This window comes from Harpia harpyja, chromosome 3 (assembly GCF_026419915.1).
Source record: "Harpia harpyja isolate bHarHar1 chromosome 3, bHarHar1 primary haplotype, whole genome shotgun sequence".
NCBI lineage: Eukaryota > Metazoa > Chordata > Aves > Accipitriformes > Accipitridae > Harpia > Harpia harpyja.
Window position 1 is genome coordinate 25,362,447 of NC_068942.1, and position 20,397 is coordinate 25,382,843.

Genomic DNA, 20,397 nt, shown 5'->3' on the forward strand with positions numbered 1-20,397 from the left:
TGTATTCAAGAGGAAAAATGTGTAGCAGGGAGCTGGTGAGGAGCTGCATCCTTTCCTACCATCCCAATAAAACTTCTCATATGCAGCTCTCGTTCTACACCCACCTCGGTTCACCTCTGGCATCCTGATGATTTGAGATCAGTAGTTTGATTGCCCAGGAGTGTCACACAGATTACCAGCTACACTTAAATACAGTGTTTGTCCAGGTTCACTTTGTCCCATCAGTTCTAGGTTTTCACAGGGTGTGAAAGGCCTGTGATGTGCTGCTGTACTGTGCAGGTCCCACTTACAGCTCCAGTGCCTGTATCTGTGTGGCTGCCTGGTGCGCCCTGTTATTCCTAAGACCTACTTCAAACATTCTAGTTAGCAAAAGCAAAACAGTTATTGTCTGTATTTTTCTCTATTTTTTCTGTACTTCCTGAAGGATTGCAGAGAATATTTCCTTTGCAGTTTGAACACAGTGATTAGGCTGATCCTATGAGTGACAAGATGCAAAATGCTTATATGCGTGGAAACAGATGGAAGGCATACACGCTGCGTGCCCGTCACCTTTACTGTACACGGGGACAGGCTGCTCATTCCCTTCTGTTGCTCCCTTCCAAAAAGAAAACATTTTGAAGACACAATGGCTGTACGACATTTTACTTTATTATTTCTCATCATATTTCTCTTCTGATGTTACAATAATCCATGAGCATGTCTTTTGCTTTAATGATTGCTGAAGTTCATTTAGATGTTTGGAGGCAAATTGGTTTATTAGATGTCTTTAGATTTCTTCGTATATACATATATGTATCAAAAAATCAAATCCCCATGTTTGCAGCTAAAGGTCTATCTTGATGGCCGTCTCTTGCTCTGTGATGGCCCCTGTTTTTGTTATGAATGTTAGAAATAAACCTCAGTGCAGGTAAAGGCTTGAAACTCATACTCCTACTAAAGAGTGTTTATTATTCTTGGATTTGGAGACACATTTAACAATGTCTGTCAGCTGGCAGCGTAAGCCAAACTGATTGCACAAAACACTCGTTTATGTCGTTAGGTTCTTAGTCTGCACTCATCACTCAAACTTCTACACTCCTGCTACAATATATTGGGTACACTAACTGGCCATCCCACCTCTTCATTGGTTTCTTTTCTTGTCTGCATCAGGACAATTTTCTATTTTCTACCCTTTCCTGGTTGGATGATTTGTTTGGCTGTTTCTGAAGAGATTTTTCTCTCAGGTTTGTCAGTTTATTGCTTAATAGAGAAGGTACAATTCCTACTAATATTTAACGTGAAGGATACAGAGCTCTTCTTCATCAGATTTTGCTCCTTCTTTGACTAGCAAGCAATTCTTTTGGTTTCTTTGTCTTATAGAGCACTACAGCTGTATCTGACAAACCAGCCATATCCTTCAGCTACAGCAGAATTAATCTTTTCTTCAGGTGCTCAGGTTCTGCTTCAGTACTTTGTCACCCTCTGTTGAGAATGATTTATTTTACTTGTTTTGCAATGTTTTCTGATTTGTCTTGTTTTTAACTTAAAATGGTCATGTTGTTCTATTCTGTTTGAATTAATTGCCAGCTATGTCACTATGGTCTGGAGAGTAATAGCTTTTTTATCTATTACTTGTTTTCTGAAGGGTAAACTGTCCCAAGAAGAGTCTTAGTGATGGTGCCCTGGAGATCTGTTATTTGCTGAAAATTTTTTATATCCCAACCTATCATATATGCAACACTAAAAAGCAAGAAATGGAGAAGCACTTAGTGGATGATCTGGAGGGCATCCTTTTGACAGAAATATAGAAGAATAATTTGAGATTCCTGAGTGTCTTCTTGAGTTTCTAGAAGGATTTACTTAGACCTGAGAGAGAAAGAAAATCTGCTTAATATGAAAGAGTTGTGGGAAAAACATGACAAAATAAAGTAAGCCTCAATTTTTAAAGGTATATATGTGGGAGGGAAGCACAAAACACTTAAAAATCTTGGCCTCCCGCCTTCTGTAAGAGGAAGAATGTGAGGGTAATATTTGCCAAAAAGGGATCTGTTTCTGTTTAAAAGAATCTTAGGCTTAATATAGATTCTAGGGATAATACAACAGAAGTAGCACAAAGTTCATCAGCTCTGAATATTAATTGAATCATATGTTTCCTCATTATCACTTGAATGTGTAGTTCAAAATTCTTCGGACTTCTCTTAGATAGTTAAACTCTGACTTTCAAAGGCAGTTAGATCCTGTGCTCTTCAACGTTGGAAGACCTGTAGCACTTAAATGACCAGGAGAGCACTATCGGTTTGAACAACCAGCAATGCAACTTGCTGCCTGGCCCTGTTTTATTTAGCTAGCTATGAAGACTTAGGTCTTGACACACTAGAGTCTTGAAAACATAAAAATAATCAGAACTTCAGGAATGTCGGGGGGGGGGAGAATTATCTGCTTTATTTATTTTCCTGTTGAACCTAAACTTTATTTACTTCTTAACAATGTGTTACATAAAATAGCACAGGAAAAATGCTACTAAATACACTCATGAAAATAACACAAATTATTACTCTGGAAAAATGATAAATATAAGATGTGGAATTGTGCTGCAGACTTTATTCTTCTCACATTATTTGGACTATGCAAAAATGAATGTTTAATCATCTCCTCTGGATGAAATTATTCACTTTGATTAACTATAGAGGAAGCATAAACAACCAGCTCAGATCGTATACCTAATCAGCCTTCACGGCTGATTTAGGTGAGATGAAATCTGCTCTGATGTACTGTTCATTTTGTGTGTTGATGCAATCTTTGGAGGTATTCAGAAGCTGTGTGGACATGGTCCTGGGCAGCCTGCTCTAGGTCACCTTGCTTGAGCAGAAGGACTGGATAAGATGACCTCCAGAGTTCCCTCCCAATCTCAACCGTTGTCTGATTCTGTGACATCTTTTAAAGAAAGATGACATTGCAAGTAGAAAGTAGCAATATTGTTAAATTGTAAAAAGAAAGATGGCCTAATAAAGTAAATAGTGGGATATAATTTCCTTACAAATTCTTCAGCCAGTACTAGCTCTGGCTTCTCTGCTCAGCAGTCTTTGTGCTGTTATGCTTTTGAGTACTGAAAGAAGGGATACTCAGGAATTAGCTGAATATGGATCTGCTTAAATTAGCCAGGTAATGAAAAAGAAAACCTACATGGCTATCAGTGGTGATTGTTGCTTGCATTTGACTTAGTATGTACCTCATTCTGTTGAGGTTGCCTACACCCTGAAAGCCAATAGTTTAGTGGATACAGAACATTTAAGGTACCTTCTCTGTTTGTCTCCCTTTCATTTTCTAGGAAGAGATGCCTTGCGAGGAGGCATTCTGCAGTGCTGTTGCTACTGCAGGTTCAGTTTCCTCTGTGTATCTCCTCTGTTGATTTCTGCACTGTGCAGTAACACATCTCCCTGTTGCCTAGGGATTCCTCATCTCACCTCCCATCACTATTTTGGTTTCTCTAAAAAACTGCATTCTTATTTACAAGGACTGAGAGGAAACTCAGGTAGTTTCTTCTAACTTAGAGGGTTCTTCATGTCAGTAATTTTTGTTAGTAGACGGGTATTGGACACCAGTCTGTAGTGAGATTATCAGATATGCATTGTAGGTTTTGATTCAGATGGATTTTCTAAGCAATTGCATGGTCACTATATATGGAAGAAAAGGGTCAGTTTGCTCTTTAGCACTGTGAGCCTACGGTTTAAGTCAGTCACATACTGATGTGATCCTGGTCTCCTTTTCATACTTCAGTGCTAAATTCTCCCATGGGTGATTTTCTAGCATGGTGCTATGTAGTCAGAGTGAAGGTGGCAGATTTTATATTCAGTCCAAACATGTTATAGTTTAAACGTTTTCTGTTATTCCAACTGCTGACTTACTGGTAATAACAGGAGTAGCATTTGGTTTTCCAACAGATATGCTTTAAAAATACAAATCTTCCTGCTGTTTGAATAAAAAAAAACAACAAAAACCCACAACAAAACTAGTTGTACAGTTTTAGTGCCAAAATATACAGAATATTTGTGTGCTAATATGGACAAGTTGGGGCAAAACTCGCCCTAAAGCAATAAAACCTTTTTTTTTTTTTTTTCCCTCCACATTTCCTATTTTCATCCCCACTTGTTAGTGTTAAAATTTTGTTATCTAAATTCTCCTGCCCTTTCAACAGTCAATCAAAAAGGCAAAACAAGTCTCTCCTAACACTCCACAGTAAACCGTGTGCTTAGAGGACTGTTCACTGCTTGAAAACCAGGTAGTTTGAAAGACATTTATGTTGGACTATCACTGGCAAGCAATGTCTCTTCGTGTAAGTGAATGAAATTTAACTGAGCCCTCTTCATTATTGTTCACCAAATTCTTAAATAATAGGAAGTAGAGAGAAGTGCTTCAGCAGATTCCTCTTCCCCACATCTGTGAAAGTAAAACCTGAAAGTGTAAATTATGGCAAATGTTCAGAGATATCTGGAGAACGGGGCCTATTGTTTGCTGAACAGTTTGACAGAAGTAACCTATTTTGCATATATCCTCTTTTTCTTTATATTTAAAATGGCACGTCTTTGATACTTCATGGAGATTATAATCTTGAATTTCAAAACCCTGCTTCTGGCCCCTTGCAGAGATGTTCCTCAAGCAAGGATTTGTGCCTGAATTTAAATACCTTATCCCTTCCCTCTTGTTCTCCTGCTCAGTCCACACAAATTGTTCTTGCAAATGCTATAGCTGTCTTTGAGAGGTGTATCTGTACAGTATGGTCATGGGACTGGAGACAGTTCTTAATGACAGTTAGTTGGACTGTTATTTACATCTGGAGTACATCTGTGGCTCATCTCTGGGGCAATTTGTCCTGAGGCTTCCAGGGAGACAACATTAGGAAAGGCTGCTCCTGCTAGCCTACCCTTTCCTAGATAGAGAACTCCAGGCAGGTACCTATTTTGAAACTATCAGGATGCTTATACATGTTTTAGCCACTCTTTTCTCCTCAGCAATTCAAGTTCTAGAGGTCCACAGATAACGTAATAATGAGTTTAGGCTTCTGTCAATAAAACCTGCAGGAGTACTAATGGTATGAGTGTTAGCTTACAATGTCTTAAGTGAAGTAAGGTATAACCAGTCAGAACTTGAACTGAAACATGTAAATGGCACTGAGTTGATGACAGAAACCAGTGTCTTACAGGAAATGCAGCTGTAATCTGGGGATGTGCAGTGGAAGAAGCCTCTCCCCAGCCTGCAAGAAACCAAGCGAGGAAGAAACGGATGGTGCAGGATTGAGTGCAAGGAATACAGCCCCCTCTCCCCATCCTCTCCCACCGCCTACCGTGAATTAACCCTAACATATAGATAGGTGGCACTGTGTTCTTGGAGAAGTCAAAACCAGAGCTTCACCTCCTATGGACATCCAATAGTGCATGGCACGGTTTGCAAGGATAGAGGTGCTCTTCTTGGTCATCTAGTCCTTAGGTGTCGCGGCTTTCATAATACATTCAGATTATCTGTTTTGTTTGGAGAAAATATCCTATTCTTTCTGGTCTGCATATTTATTGTGTAATATTCTTAGTTTACAAAGGCTGCCATGTTTCACCTCAGATTGCTGCATTTCATTTGAAGATGATTCATTTGTATGGAGGGGAGAGATCTGGTAAAGAGCACATCTATAGCAGAGGGATTTTACCAAGCTTTGTCACTATCTGTACAGTTACATAATTACAATAATGGAATTGTATCTGTTTGATAATTCTACTTTTCCTGCAAGCTGTTGGACTAATGAAGGCAAGACAGCAAAAAGAATTGAAGCCATCTTAAAGATAAATGGCCAGACCCTCCACTGGTATAAAATAGGTGTTGATCTACTCACTGCAATTAAGCTACAGTTTTCTGGTTCACAGCTTGTTAGATTTTCTGAAAAGACTGGGGTGCTAAGTGGGTTGAACACAATTAAACTGAGCTACAAGGAGAAGAATGTTTTGTTTGGTCTTATTCCATTAAAATTGTAAGTGAAGTTTGTGTTTCATTCATTAAGAGCAAGTGTTTATCATATTCTTTGCCTGTGCTACTGGTAATTACCCACCTGTAGTTGATATCTTCATGTTCCTTTCCAAGTGTTTTTTCCTTTAGATAGATCTTTATAAAAGTAAGATTAATACTAATATTAAATGGAAGGTGGTATTTCAATTTCATTACAAAAATCTGTAGCATTTCGTTTGGACTCCTTTCAGGGTTGAAGAGTACACAAACAAATCTTGAGAAAATACAGGACTATTTTCATTCAGTGCAACATCTCATTGTGGGACTATTAATAAATCATATTCTAGGTGTCCTTTCAAGGAAATATTTAAGCATCAAAATAGTATTCTATTTTTATCTGTATTTATCCATATTTATCTGGTGGATAATCTAATGTCACAGGACTAGACAAGTAGGATGCTTGCTTGTTTGCTTGATTATTTTTTATCAGCTGTAGGTAATCTGAGTGGGTTCTTTCATAATATACAAATATCTGCTAAGGGACAGTAAGAAGCTCACTATATTTAGTCCCTAAAAGAGAAGGCTCAGAACTGACTTGATAATGATTTTTAATTACCTACTTAGTGAAAAGTGGTGTAGAACTGTTTTCAGCCTGTGGTCCAAGGACATCTGTGCACTATTTCCAAGGGTGCCACAAAACCCAGGGAAAACACAGCTAGCTCCTGTAGGCTCAGATTTTCTCTGCAGGGTTGTTAATCTCCACAGGAACATTTTTATAATTTAACAAATTGAGAGAGGTTGAAGGCCACTGATGAGCCATCTCATGGGCTAGGAGCTAATGTCAGCCAACATCAAACTGGAAATAAATTGCAAAATTTCAGTTTGCTTGAAACAGTAAGTGTAATTAACTGTTGGACTGCATTATACATTGCTGTGGCAAATTATCCATATTTGATTTATATAATCTTTCTAAAAGGTGTGCTTTAATTCACTGCAACTTGCTGTTTTGCATGAGGAACATTCCACAGCCTTTCCCATGTAGGAGCCTGTATTAGATAATGAAAATAGTTTATTCTGGCCTTAAAAGCAATTAATCCATGTTCAGCTCATTTTTATCATAGTCTTTGAGCAAGTTGCATACCATTCCTGGGGTGTGGCAGTGAAGCAAGTGAGATGATTTACTCCATTTCCAGAGGTCTGAGTTGGCACTTTCTTTCAGACTGTCTCCATTTGACGCAACTGTAAGTGCGAGCCAGGTTCTGGGGCTTTGGACTCAAAAGTGTCCAAACATGATTCTAAAGTTATCACTATTTTTTCTGTCATTTTTCGTAGACAGTGTTATGCCCCTCTAAGTCTGATGGGCTATCTGATGTTCTTGATGTGGCCATGTATCTAACTGTCTCAAATCATCTTTGAATTGCACCTCACTTCATTTGGGGAAGACTTATGAAATGCTAATATTTTTGTTGGCACAATGGAGAAATAAGAAATTTAAAATAACTGAAATGGCCAAGTCTTTTAATATGTTTCTTTCATTAAAATTACAAAAAAAAAAAAAAAAAAAAAAGCCAAAAATGCTTTTTCAGGACAGAATATAGATCAAGACAGCAAGATCAAGAATCAAAATGAGACACCCTGTTTTTTATTTCACTGATAAAGCATGCAAAACTATTACAGGAAAGACTATAAAACTCCAGTAAGTGTTCCTGGAGGTTTGTGACTGTGACAAGGATCTTAAGGCACTGATTTTTTTTATGTATCTGACATGTTTACCACTAGCAAAATTAAGATTAATGGCATATGTTTTGTAGATGTCAAAAAAGGGAGTAAATAGTGTAAGGAAAATATAAATAACAGTGCTAATTATGCAGTTCACTTTTTAATTCTACATGGTTTTCTTAGGAAAAGAATTTACATATCTGGGAAAATATTTGGATTGCAGAACATCACAAAGTTTTTTTAGTTTCATTAATTTGGCAACATTATAAAATACACAACTAAACTAAATCTATGAGCTAAATGGCAGAAATGTGTTTTTTTCCTTTGGTTCTAAAAAAGCAGGTGCTTGACCTGAAGTTATAGCAGACTTAATATCTAAAAAGCAATATCAGCTTTTATGAGGTGACAATAGTATCTGGAAAAATGAAAAAAATAAATACCTAACCCTCTCAAAATATAGGTTTGAGGGGGTGTAGCCAAGATCAGATTAATCAAAACGTGATCAAACACCCTCCTTTCCAACATACCGTAATGCAGCACAAGTTATGCTGTAAAGCCAAAACAAAGCTAAAAGCAGTAGCAGAATCTAAAATAATAAAGCTTTTATGGAAGTAAGCAATAACTATTACAAAAGCAGGGTGTCAGAAGACTGGTGGACTACCATTCAAGCAAATGAAAAATTAATTTTTTAGAAACTAAAATACTGATGACTCTTACTTCAATGCATTTTAAGGAGCAACTTAATGAAGAACTGACAGTGGTTGCTCACACAGAATTATACACATAGTAGAGCCCCTCAAGACATACAGTTAAGAAACTCTAAGCCCATTTAGATAGATTTGTTTCTCATATATTGGTCCAGTTAATTATGTTGTAAAATATTTGAAAAGGACAAAGGTAAAAGGTTGTATCTCTGGATGCCACTGTGACTTAAGAGAATGAGATATACTTGTACACTACAGTGATGGATAGTTGAGATAAAAATTATATAGTAATACTATTCTATGTGTTCCAGAAAAAGCTTATTTATAGGCACTCATTTTAAGGTCAAGAAGGACCAGTATGGTCAGGAGAAGACATCTGTTTTGATCTTCTCTAAAAAAACCCCATGGATTTTCTGCCGGTAATTTCTGCCTCAAGCCTGGAATTTCTTTAGAGCAGCTCAGGTCATAAAAGTTTTTCTTCCATTTTCTAGTAAAGTAAGTACAGAGAAATATGATCATGTGAACAATGACAATCCCTCTTCTGTATTTGTGACTAACATTATCTCCAAAAATGACAACAGGTCCTGCTGCTGCTCTTGTTCACTCTCTCGAGCCACATTTTGTCCCCTTTGCTTTGCATTGCTCTGGTTTTTGGTGTTTTGACTGAAATAATGCAGAGAGCTTTGGCTTCCATTAAAAATTTTCTCAGAACTATTTACTTTGGACTCTCGGATCTTGGCTGCTTAATTAAGAGATAACAAAATTATCAGAAATTACAAGAAAGTCACTTTTTAGACTTAGTTGTAGGATGTAACTAGGACTTAGGATGATGCTGTATATTGACATTAGGACCCCATGTAGGATGCCAAACTAAAAAGTCTCTTTTGTGGTTCTGTTTTTTCTTTTATTCCTCAGCATCCACAACCTATCTATTTATAACCATTTTCTTCATCATTCAGTAGGGGAAACACTTAGATGTGAACCATTTTCATACTGCATAAAGTTAAAAGGTTTACACTTACAGTAATGCAGAGTAATTACACCCTTTCCTATGCTGGAAGTCCTTATATTTTCTTTGATTCACTTGCAAAATCTTCTGTTTTCCCCAAATTTTTGCTGAAATTCCCACTGTATTAAAGGATTAATGTCTATGGTGCACAGCTGGGGAGTACATTTGCAAGTGTACAAGAATGAGCAGACTTGCATCAGCAGGTCACTATTGAAACCCACCCACAAGGGCTGGCAGCAGAGATTGCCTCCTAAGAAGTTGTATTGTTTTCCACTCAGTGAATGTGCCACTAACTAATGGGACAGAAACACTGAGAATCATTTGGGTTTTCTGAGATTTATGAGCCAAGTTAATTGTTTTGTTTGCCTGATTTATGATATTTGAATGGATAAAGTACTATTAATATTGGACTTTGAGCAAGAAGTTAAGGCCAGAATAGTCAAAACATTACTCATCTGATTGGAGTACCTCAATTTTATATGAGGGAACAAAATTAGATGTTCTTTTTAGAATATGGATATACGTAACTCACTTCAGTTCAAAGTGTAAGCATGTAACACCAAAATTTGTGCCAATATATTATCTGTCTCTACAATAATCTTCCAAATAGCTGTTTCTGTAAAATAGAAGTGTTTCCATTTTTATACATTCTAGCTATTCTGTCCAAGTCAAATATTGAAACGGACAACATGAAATTAGTGATTATTACTTGGTCTCCAAAATAAAATATATTTGACATGATGGAAGTGTTTGGTGCATTTATAAATGTATCATCAATGTCTAAATATCAGTTACTTGACATAATACCTAATATTCACTTCATTTTCTCCTTATAAGCTCCTTGGGAATGAAAGTATTTTTTCATTGTTCCTTGCTTGTTTAGATAATAACACAGATCAAGTAGAAGTAATTCCAGAGACAGGGTTAGAGCACCAGGCTACAGCTAATCCTACAGCTGCTTCCCGTAAGGGCTTGTACTCAACCCCTGGTATCTCATATAGTTGTGGCCAGTTAGGTTCCCGCATGTTGACATTTTCACAAGGAGCATGATACCTTTTCACTACCCATCCTACTATTTGCACAGTGACCTAGCATCACTGAAGGGTACTGTTATGATTTGCTTGAACCTTCTTTTGCTCTGAAAGGTTGGGGGTTCTCCATCTATAAATACTGACAAGCAAATTTTCTAGCATCTTTCTACTTTCTTCTTCCCTTTCTCCTTTCTTTCCTTCCTCTTCATCTAACCCTAGATGAATATTGCAAATCATCGCTAGAGAAAAGCTTTCCAAAGGAGGCCCATTCTGCATTTCACTCTGAAGCACAGCTCAGATGAGAACAGAGTTGTGGTAAGGAATTTTTCTCATCAGAGACATTTACAGGGACTGTTCTGCCATGAGGTGGTAGAACTTTGCTCTGGAGTCTGAGATCTGCAACATCTTTGGAGAATCTTGATATCATGATGGTTTGTGGGCTGAAAGCTGCCCAGTGTTACTGCTGGTCTGTTGATTAAGAGACTTACGGCTTAGAATTAGGGACAGTAATTAGATCCAGAAGCAAGTGTGGATACATCAGAATGTATACAGCCCTGGAGTAATGTGTTCCTAATACTCATCTCAAACAGCTCGGGATTTGTGTGGCTTCCCTTTTCTTCTTCAGTGAGAGTTAGAGACAGAGTAGGAATTACTGTAGAAAGCTCTTGGTCTAGGAGAAAAAGGTTGTCTTTGGAATGAATATCACACTGAAAACTTTCCAGCCTAAGCCTTTCATTAATTTCTCCATGTCATCTTAATATATTTAAACTCTAAAAAATTATGCTGCAAAAAGTTCTCCCCACGTGTAATTTTTCCTCAAGTGAAGTGCATACCTTTCAAATTATAAACTTCCTACTTGTCCTAGGAAAATCCTCACTGTATAAATAATTGAACTCATCTGCTGTGAACACAAGTATTCTTTCTCTAGCAGTCTAAAATATATGCCTAAATACACATCTTGTACTTAGTGCTTTAAATAGTAATTACTCCCGTGAAGTCACTGGAAGCCCTTAAAAGGATTTGACAGTTTCCCCACAATCTTTCAGTGAATGTAGTAGCTGGGCTGTGCAGTGCTACATCCACTGATAATTCAGCAGCTGAGGAACTCAGCAAAGCCTGCTCCAAACTTCTCAGCTGTTGACAGGCTTGACTTGCTGAGAACACTGGTTAAATATAGCACAAGCGAGCTGAGCTCAACAAAGTCATTGCTGTAACATTGTGTGAAGAGACCAGAAGAGGGGAAATACAATCTGAGAACTAAACTGCCAAAGCCTAACACCACCTAGCAACAGTTGAAAAAACTTTTAAACAAAAGTCTGGGTGAGACACAGACAGAGTATACCTCCTACTTCTCCTGCCTGGGATTTCTGCGAGAAGCAGCTCCGGTCTTCTGTTCTCTACCCCATTTCCTTCATTACTTCAGCTGCTGGTAGACCTAGAAAAGTGGGAAAAGTTTCTCTCTTTGTGTTCTCCTGGGCTGGATCAGACTACTGCTGTGGTAGTGCTGTGGGACAAGCTACTGCAGTCTTGGGGTGTAAAGGATATATTCATAGGTTCGTGCTGCTGACAGGTAAGACTGAGCTAACCACTTCAATGCATTCTTTTTAGAAGAAGTTATTTTCTTTTGTAGTTACTATTGTCTCTTTTCTTCTGTGAACAATCTTCTGCATGATTTTGAAACATCAGTAGATGAAAGCTGGGTTAACAGTTTTAGATTTTTTTTTTACGCTTTCATCACAGAAAAACATGGCTTAAATAAATTTTGTATTTCCTAGAATGAGCAAAATCAAGTAGCTAGTAGTAATATGAAAAAATCTGTATAGATTTTGACATGTATTTTGCTTATATCTGCTTACATGCTGACAGACGACCAACATTTAAGAATAGAATACATATCATCCCTTACCAGTGATAGTCTAGCAACTATTAAAAACAGTGACAGTCTGTGTTATAAGTAAGAGGAAATAGCCATTCAGTAACTGAATTAACTGAATACTTTGTGACCCAGCACATTTATACTTTTTGTTTCCTTACTAACTTTTAGCACACAGGCACACCTGGTGCCTTTCGTACTGTCCTTGTGACAACAGCTCTTGGTTCTTCCTCTTGTACTTATTTACATAGAACAAATATTAATCTCTGCTAGATTAATTAGCTGTATAATGCAACCATCCTAAAGACTGACCTTGTGTTTGTTGTACCCAAGTGTGCTTAAGCTGCGTCAGAGTGTGTTTCTTTTAGCAAAATAAATGAGAAACCAGTTCTCCGATGCTTTACCCTGACAGCAGAATGGAAGCCTGTTTGTCTGTTGGAAATGCATATCCTATGGTCCCATAATGGTCATGTAATTTAAGGGAGGAATTGCTTAGTACGACTTTTTGTCTAAACTGACAAAAGCTGTTTGGTCAATTGAAGAATGAATCCCCCCCCACCCCATCTTTTAAAGCCATTTTCTCCAAACAAAAGAAATCTAGTATGCATGAATTTTTAAAACATGTACTATGAATTCATATGCAGTATGAATTCAGTTACGAAGGCAAAGATTTAAAGAATGCACTTAACCCATGCAAAAACCCTGTTCATAGATTTATGTAGAATTGTCTCAGGTGAAAAATATTTGTCCTAAAGAGGGAATGGACTGACTGAGTCTACGCAGACTGACTGTGGTGTTTGACACTTAGTCTGTGGACTCTGGGACTGCCTCAGGAAGATGAGAAGGTCTTGCTTTAGCTAAATAATTCTAGTTTCATCCCTGCATACTATATAAATGACATCAATACCACATCTTAGCAGTGACATGCTTACAGATTGGATGAAATCAAAATACTCTGAAGCAACTTTGACTTCGTGGCTGAGAATGTAACTGCCTGTGAAGCAATAAGATAAATTAAGTACTAGGATGGAGGAAAATTCTTAAAAGGAAAGATAATATAGTTTACATTTTATTTCATAGCAAGGGGCACACTACTTAAGCACTAGACAGGAATACTTTTTGGTGGCCGTGATTTAATGTGATAATCATTACTGTGGAATTACTACAGCACTATGGTATCCGAAATCTCAAAAGGAAACTTTGGTATTACTTTTTAATATAGGTATATCCTGAGAAAGTTATTTTTTCATAAGAAAGCTGTACAGTGAGAACTAAAACAGTTTTTGTCATCTTGACATTAGAGTGAAAATTACTGTTTCGTATTTTGACTGAGTTAATTGGCAAATAATAAACTGTCAAGAAATGGCAAATTTGACCTTCTGAATACATAGGGATGACAAAATCTGTATGCTATCCTACTTATTGACTGCTTTTGGGTTTTAGTTGTTGCTCAGCATAATGTATGGTTATAAAATTTTACTTTTCTTGCACAATAAATAAAATAAATAAATAAAAGCAAAAGGCAAATTTATTAGCCTGAATGCTATCAAATGAAGTGACTTTTGAACAGTCTGATAGCAACTTCCAACTCGAACACATGAAGTTGTGGTTTTACATACATCTGTCTTCCTTTCCACTTCAAAATGGAGGAGGCGGCTAAAATTACTCTGCTCAACAGGTGTCCACAAAGAGGCTCTGGGATTTTCCAACCAAATCTGTGGAATATGTAATGTGGCTATTCAACAGATGGTTTCATATTTGAAGAATAGCCAATTCTACTAATGACTACAGTGAAACCAAGCTCAATTTTATATCAAATCACAAAGTAATTTAGCTTTTGGCGACACACTCCATTGTAGAGATTTTCTTGGAAGACCAGTAGACATAGCATACCCGTTTATTTTCCCCCTTATGTATTATTTTGATTTTGTTTATATTCCCCTAACTGTGTAATGAATGGTGCCTTTCATGGTGCTAAAGACTGTGTATTCCTCCCAATCTGAATCCACTTCCAGATGCTGCCTATGGCTTGTTCTTTCACCTTCATTACAGCAAAATGATAATTTATGGCCTCTTTTAACCAGTCTAGCCACAGCTAAAGTCATCATCTTAACTGAGTGTTTTGTCATCACCTCAGTCTTTCAATCTCTTTATAGAACGTCTGGTTCTTTTTAACATCAAATTCAAAGACGAAATTCATCTTCAAAGCTTAGCACTCTTCTGTCACTGCCTACATCTGCCTGATTTTCCCATACTCCTCCTGCTCATATCTGGTAGGCTATTGACCTTCAGCTCTGGTGTTCACTAGTCTATCCTCTATGCTACTGGCTTTAGTAAGTTTGAAATTGGCCTAATGACATACGAGTTGTTAGTTTTCTATAGTGCCTCTCTGTAGCACCTGACACTAATGTCATGGAAGGACTAAACTTGTCTACTAACAGAGCTATGTCGACCAAGGTAGGACTCCTGAAGACATAGTTGTGCTTCCTGGAAGCAACTTGTGGAGAAAGCATATCAGGAAATATCTACTTTTACTAGTATGCCCTGTTTTGTTCCTCTGCGTCACAATTTCACCAGTGTAGCTATTTCCATACTAAAAGCTTTTTACTGATACAGGTATATCAGCAAAACTCCTCCTGATACAGGATCTTTCTGGTGGCACAGGTTCCACACATGCTTAATTTAAGGCTTTTGATAATCACATCTAACTAACTCACTTGATGTGCCCTCAGGCATAAATTAAGAATGTGCCTCAGAGCTGTACTGAGTCAGAGGCCAGGTTTATGCCACTGAATTCAGGGTGAGATTTCCTTTGAGTTTAATAAGATCAGGTCTTAGTGTTCAATAATTAACAGATAAATTTCCAGTCCCTTCAGGAGCATTTAACAAAATGGATCATCTGTATTCCTGTCCAAATAATTTTTTTCCTAAGAGACATTTTACTTTTTCTCTAATTTCCTGTTTCTTCCCTTCCTTTCTCAAGGTCTGTTGTTGCAGTTTGCCATACTATTTTAATATATAAACTGAATTTGGGGGCAGGGTTTTTGTCCTTCTACATGTCTAAAATGCCATTTGGAGAAAGAGAGCTATAATCTTCCTGTTTCACCAAAAATATTTAGTATATAAAACCTAAGATAAAAACTGAAAGCTAGAAAGGTAAAATAGTGTATGTGATAAAATAATGATAATCTGTTGTATAGAAAAGTTTAAATATTTCTTTACAAGAAGCACAAACACCTATACTTTTCAGCTTCATCATCTTATTCTGGCGCTTTTCATTTTTAGCCTTTTCTCTTTTCATTTTTCTCAGTATTTTCTAATGAAAGTTGTTTCCTAATTTTATACAGAATACCAGGAATTATTTTGGGGAATAGAGGCTTTTCTTGATATTGGAGGATATTGGATAACTAAGGAAACAATTATTTCATAAAGAATTGAAATTTCTTAACCTCTCTTTTTCTCATTTAGTAGCTAGTATTTGTACCAAGTTAGTGACACTAGAAAAATAAAGCCTTTATAACACAGTCCTGTAGTTATTCTTTGAGATATTGGTGTCCAAAGGAGAGGAACAATTGTGCCTATTTCCTGTTCAGGAGAGATAGTGGGAGTCTCTAATCATGTTGAAGATTGTGTGATGCCTAATGTATTTGTGAAAATTTTGCCTTTCTGGATACTTGATTAGATTTTTCCTTTTATTTTGTGTCTTTTCACCTACTCCTCCAGCTTCTGCAGATAATCTGCACTTTCTGTATTACTTTTTATTCTTACCATCATAGCAAAATAAGTACTAATATCAATGCAAATACAAAGTCTTCCTAGATTGGGGCAGCTTTTTTTTTTTTTGCTTTTTTTTTTTTAATTTAAGATGGCTTTGCCCTATCATTCTCATTCTGCTTTGGCTGGACTATATCTCTAAATCTTTTCCACAAGTAAAGCATGCAAATGTTAGCTCTAAAGATGATATGTAAGATTATATGGATTGTGGTTTCCTCCAAAATGGTTTACACACGTCACAAATACAGAGAAAGAGACAATTTCTACAATTAAAAGCATATATCCTAAAAGCATAATTGCATTTTATTTTGAAATCATTCTTCTATAGATATATGGCTGCTAAAATACGTGATTTATCCTGGGCTGTTTAGCGAGTAGTGTTCTGAGGCAATGAAATGGCATTGCTTTTTTTCCTCCCACTTACTTAATAGAAAATTGCTGAGAACTGAGTAGATAATGAAGAATTCCAACATCCAGTTTCTTAACTTTGCAGGTCTGTAAGAGCTGAAACTTAATCAGAAATGTGCGTATGTGTGCACACGTGTGTGTGCCTTTTGTAAGAAAAGAAATGCTTTTTGGCATTACAGAATGCGTTGCTGAAGGAGTGGGACAAACACATCCGAAGTACAGGGAAATAGGCTGGAGCTTGTACTTTTTCCCTTAAATGGGCAACCCGTCTAGTTGCTGTTAGCTGACACAAGCAAAGGGGTGTGTGAATCTAAAAGATTGCTGTACATTGTCCAAATGAGTTTCATTTCAAAGCTGATAAAATGGCAATTAAAATCTTAATTATCTATAACGTGGCCAGACTCATTCAAATATAAACTGGTGGGCTTTCAGGACAAGAGCAAAAACCTCGATGAATTTGCAATAAACTTTTCCAGCTTGAATTATATACTTCAAGAGCTCTTTAATACAGTAAGGGTTGCTTTCTTTGCTTTTCCTTTTTGGGGAAATGGTGTCAAACAGTATAATGTTTTGTGATTTATGCTGTTAAAAAGTTTGTTCCAGTGCATATGTAAAAATAATATTTTGAAGTCTAAATCCATTTTCTATCTGAAGTCCACAGTATCTAGAGGCTTGTACATTTGGGTAGGGGGAGGTATCTAACTAACTAGTGTGTTATGGCTGTGGATAGCAAGAGCTACAGCTTCACTAACAAACTTCAAAAAAAACCTGAGAAAAAATGGATTTTATTGTAATAACAGAAAAGCACTTTTAGAAAGTGGTTTTAAGGGTTCTCCTATTTAAAAAAAAGTAATTGAAAATGAAAGCTCATGTGTTCTTGGTACAAGAATTTTCATTAGAGTTTATCAGACTGCTTGCATTTTTCAGATAATATAAAGCAAATGAACGCAACAGAAAGCAGGAGACTGCTAACATCAGTATAATCGATTGCTGCCAACTTGCCTTGTTTATCTAAGAGATCTCTGTGAAAATAAGGTCTTTCCCACACACGCATGAGTCATAGGATGTAATGGGGCTAAGCAGACTTGCTTCGGCTTTCTAATGTGCACATATCTAAACTAACCTGTTTTAGTGCCTGTTCCTGTAACTAAATGAGATCTAGCTTGACAACAGGAAGGGAGAAGTGGTGGTGAGTTCATGGTGCTATTTCAGTGCAATAACCTGAATGCTAAGGAAACGATGCAATTTCCATTTATTGGGAAAACTGCAGTTACTGTGACAACAAGTATACACTAAAGAAAAACATATACAATTCATTCTGAAGTTCAAATTTGTGAATCTAGTAGATAGGATATTCATAAAACCTCACACTACCTAGTTATGTGACTCAAAGAACATTCTTACTTTTAAAATATATAATCCAGATTGTTGAAAAAATATCCCTTTAAAAGCCATAAGCAAGGACATAAATGTAAGGGTGGCAAAGCACATGTGGTTAACCATGACTGGTTTGGTGTTGGGCTGACTAAAATAAAAAAAAAAAAAAAATTTCTCATGCTAAAGCTATTCAATTCCTATGTCTGTCATTCATGCTTATTCCCAAAATTTCACTTGTCCCACCATCTGTAATCGCAAAACCTCTTGGATCTAACTTTTAAGGTAAAGGTTACAGTAGTTCTTCTATAGTGTCTTATTTCTCCTCCTTCTATTCTTCTAGAAGGACTTCTGTAATAAAAAACATGAATTTTATTCCAGTAGATAAGGATTTCAGTTCCTCAATCTGATTGATAAAATTCTTTAGAGAAAAATAAACATTCCAATTTTTTACTCTAGGCAGGAGACAGAAGGAAGGGAACGATGCCATGCTAGATGTCCTCAAGCATGTCAAACATAGCGCAGAACAAGATGTCCCTTCTGCACGGAGGGACACACATGGCAACAGAGCTCCTGAGTGCCAGAGGAACTACGTGTTACGAGGCAGCTGGCTGTGGGAACCACTGCCGCATCAAGTAGCAGGAGCCAGAAGCTAGAATTCAGGTCACAAAAGGCATCACATTGCAAATAGTAAAAGGCAGGGTCACAGTAGCATGTCCTCTCAATGAGACGTGCCACTTATGGAGTTACAGAACCAGAATTTGTTTTGAACATGGCTGGCTGAGGAATATTTTGCCGGTGATGATAATCAGTCTATCGAAATCCATATGCTGAATAAAAGATGGCTGAAGAGACAATTGATAGTAACATAAATCACAGGCCTTTGGCACTTCCAAAATTGCAAAAGAAGCAGTATCTGTAGGGGGTTTTTGTTTGATTTTGTTATGTTTGATGTGTTATATCCTCAAATAAGCATAATAAGAATGAAAAATCTTGTATGTAATTTTCTATCCTTGTTTACTCCAGCATTTAGAATGCACACCCTCCTCCTCCCTGCCACATTCTATTTGAAAGCCAAACATTTAGAATTAGGATGCCATTAAGGTGCCATCTTTCTGCAAAAGAATTCTGAAAAAAAGGTTAAGTATATTCCACCTGTGTCTTTCCAGATAGTCCAGTAAGCTGAAAGGCTAGCATTGAGATTGTAAATAATAAGCAAATAAGGAAGGAAAACAGAGATGCTGCTTTTGAGGAAGGAAACCCTGGAGACTGCTTCCACTGCTGAGTTCACTTTTCTTACTGAACATCTCTTTCCAATTGTATCCTAATCAGGAACAGAGCATGATGCACATATGGCAAACAGGATTCCTAGATGGAGTTCTGGTTAACCTGAGAGTAGCTTAGGCTCTTTTGGTTTAGAAAAGCCCTTGGTTGTGGAAGCATCTAAATTTACCTGGTGGTGATTACTGTAGCATGAAGCAAGGATAAACTAGTGGCCCTGTGGCACTCAAAGGGATGTGGCAGGCAGTCTTTCCATACAGGATTTCTCATACCTATTAAGAATAACAGCTGAAGACAGGTATTCATCTTCTCTTTAGATGAATCAGCAAGTAATGTTCCTAAAACTGGATACTGTAAATAAAATTTTGTCATCATCAGTAGAGATGAGTGGAAAAAGGCTAGGGAATCCTCACAGCTGGTGGAGTACAGAGGTCTCAGATCCCATTGTACTCATCTAGAGCAAAGGCAGCACTTGCTGCAGAGAGGAGCTTGAGGAACTAGTATGACTTGCACACACACACGGGTCATACAAATTACTCTTGCAGCTTTTTTAATAAAAAAAGCTGCCATATGCTCCAGTGGGGGTTAAGTTAGTGAGAAAGTTAGTGAGATTTAGGAAGAAGAGATGATGCTTTGAAAGACACCAGAACAGGCTAGGACAGACAAGAAGTGCTTCAGCAGGAGGCTAGGAAGCTTGGTGTTTTAAAGCTAGGGGCCTCTAAACCATGGGTTAACCAGATAGATAACAGCATCCTTAACTACCATGCCTTGAATCCATATAGGCAGTAGTTTTCAAAGTAGCTTATAGGTTGGAGAAAAAAATAACTAAACTGATTTTCCCGCTGTCAGAGAACATGTTCTTAAACTCCAAATTATTTTGGAACAGCTTTTTATTAGAAAGGCGGAGGGGGTACAGTGTAAGTACTTTTGATACAGAATTTGATCTATTTGTAAATGGAAATATACAACAGGATTGCTGTGGTACTTGGAGGCCCAGGAGGACGTGTGACAGTGACACAGCTGCGTGGCTCCAAGAAAACAAATTCCCTGCAGTGATACTAGGTATTTGAGTATCACTTCCAACCGCACAACCTGTATCACCATAGGTCTTGAGAACTAATGAAGTGCTAGAAAAATACGTGATGTTAGCTATAGACAGTGTAATGAGTTTCTCCTAAGCTTAGATAGCACAAAGGAAACACAGGAAAATATCAGAAATAAACTGAATAATCTACTTAAGTGTTCAGTGAATAGCTT

The 20,397-nt window shown here is 37.2% G+C and overlaps 1 protein-coding gene across 4 annotated transcripts in view; it reads left to right on the forward strand.

Moving 5' to 3' along the window:
* The first annotated feature begins 11,619 nt into the window (after positions 1 to 11,619).
* FILIP1 (filamin A interacting protein 1) overlaps positions 11,620 to 20,397 on the forward strand; it is a 110,466-nt gene continuing 101,688 nt past the window's right edge. For 2 of the 4 annotated variants that reach the window (XM_052781690.1, XM_052781689.1), the window contains exon 1: positions 11,620 to 12,000. The gene's annotated coding sequence lies outside the window, so the exon portion shown is untranslated. The remainder of the gene's footprint in view (positions 12,001 to 20,397) is intronic. The other 2 variants (XM_052781688.1, XM_052781687.1) reach the window with 2 other exon arrangements.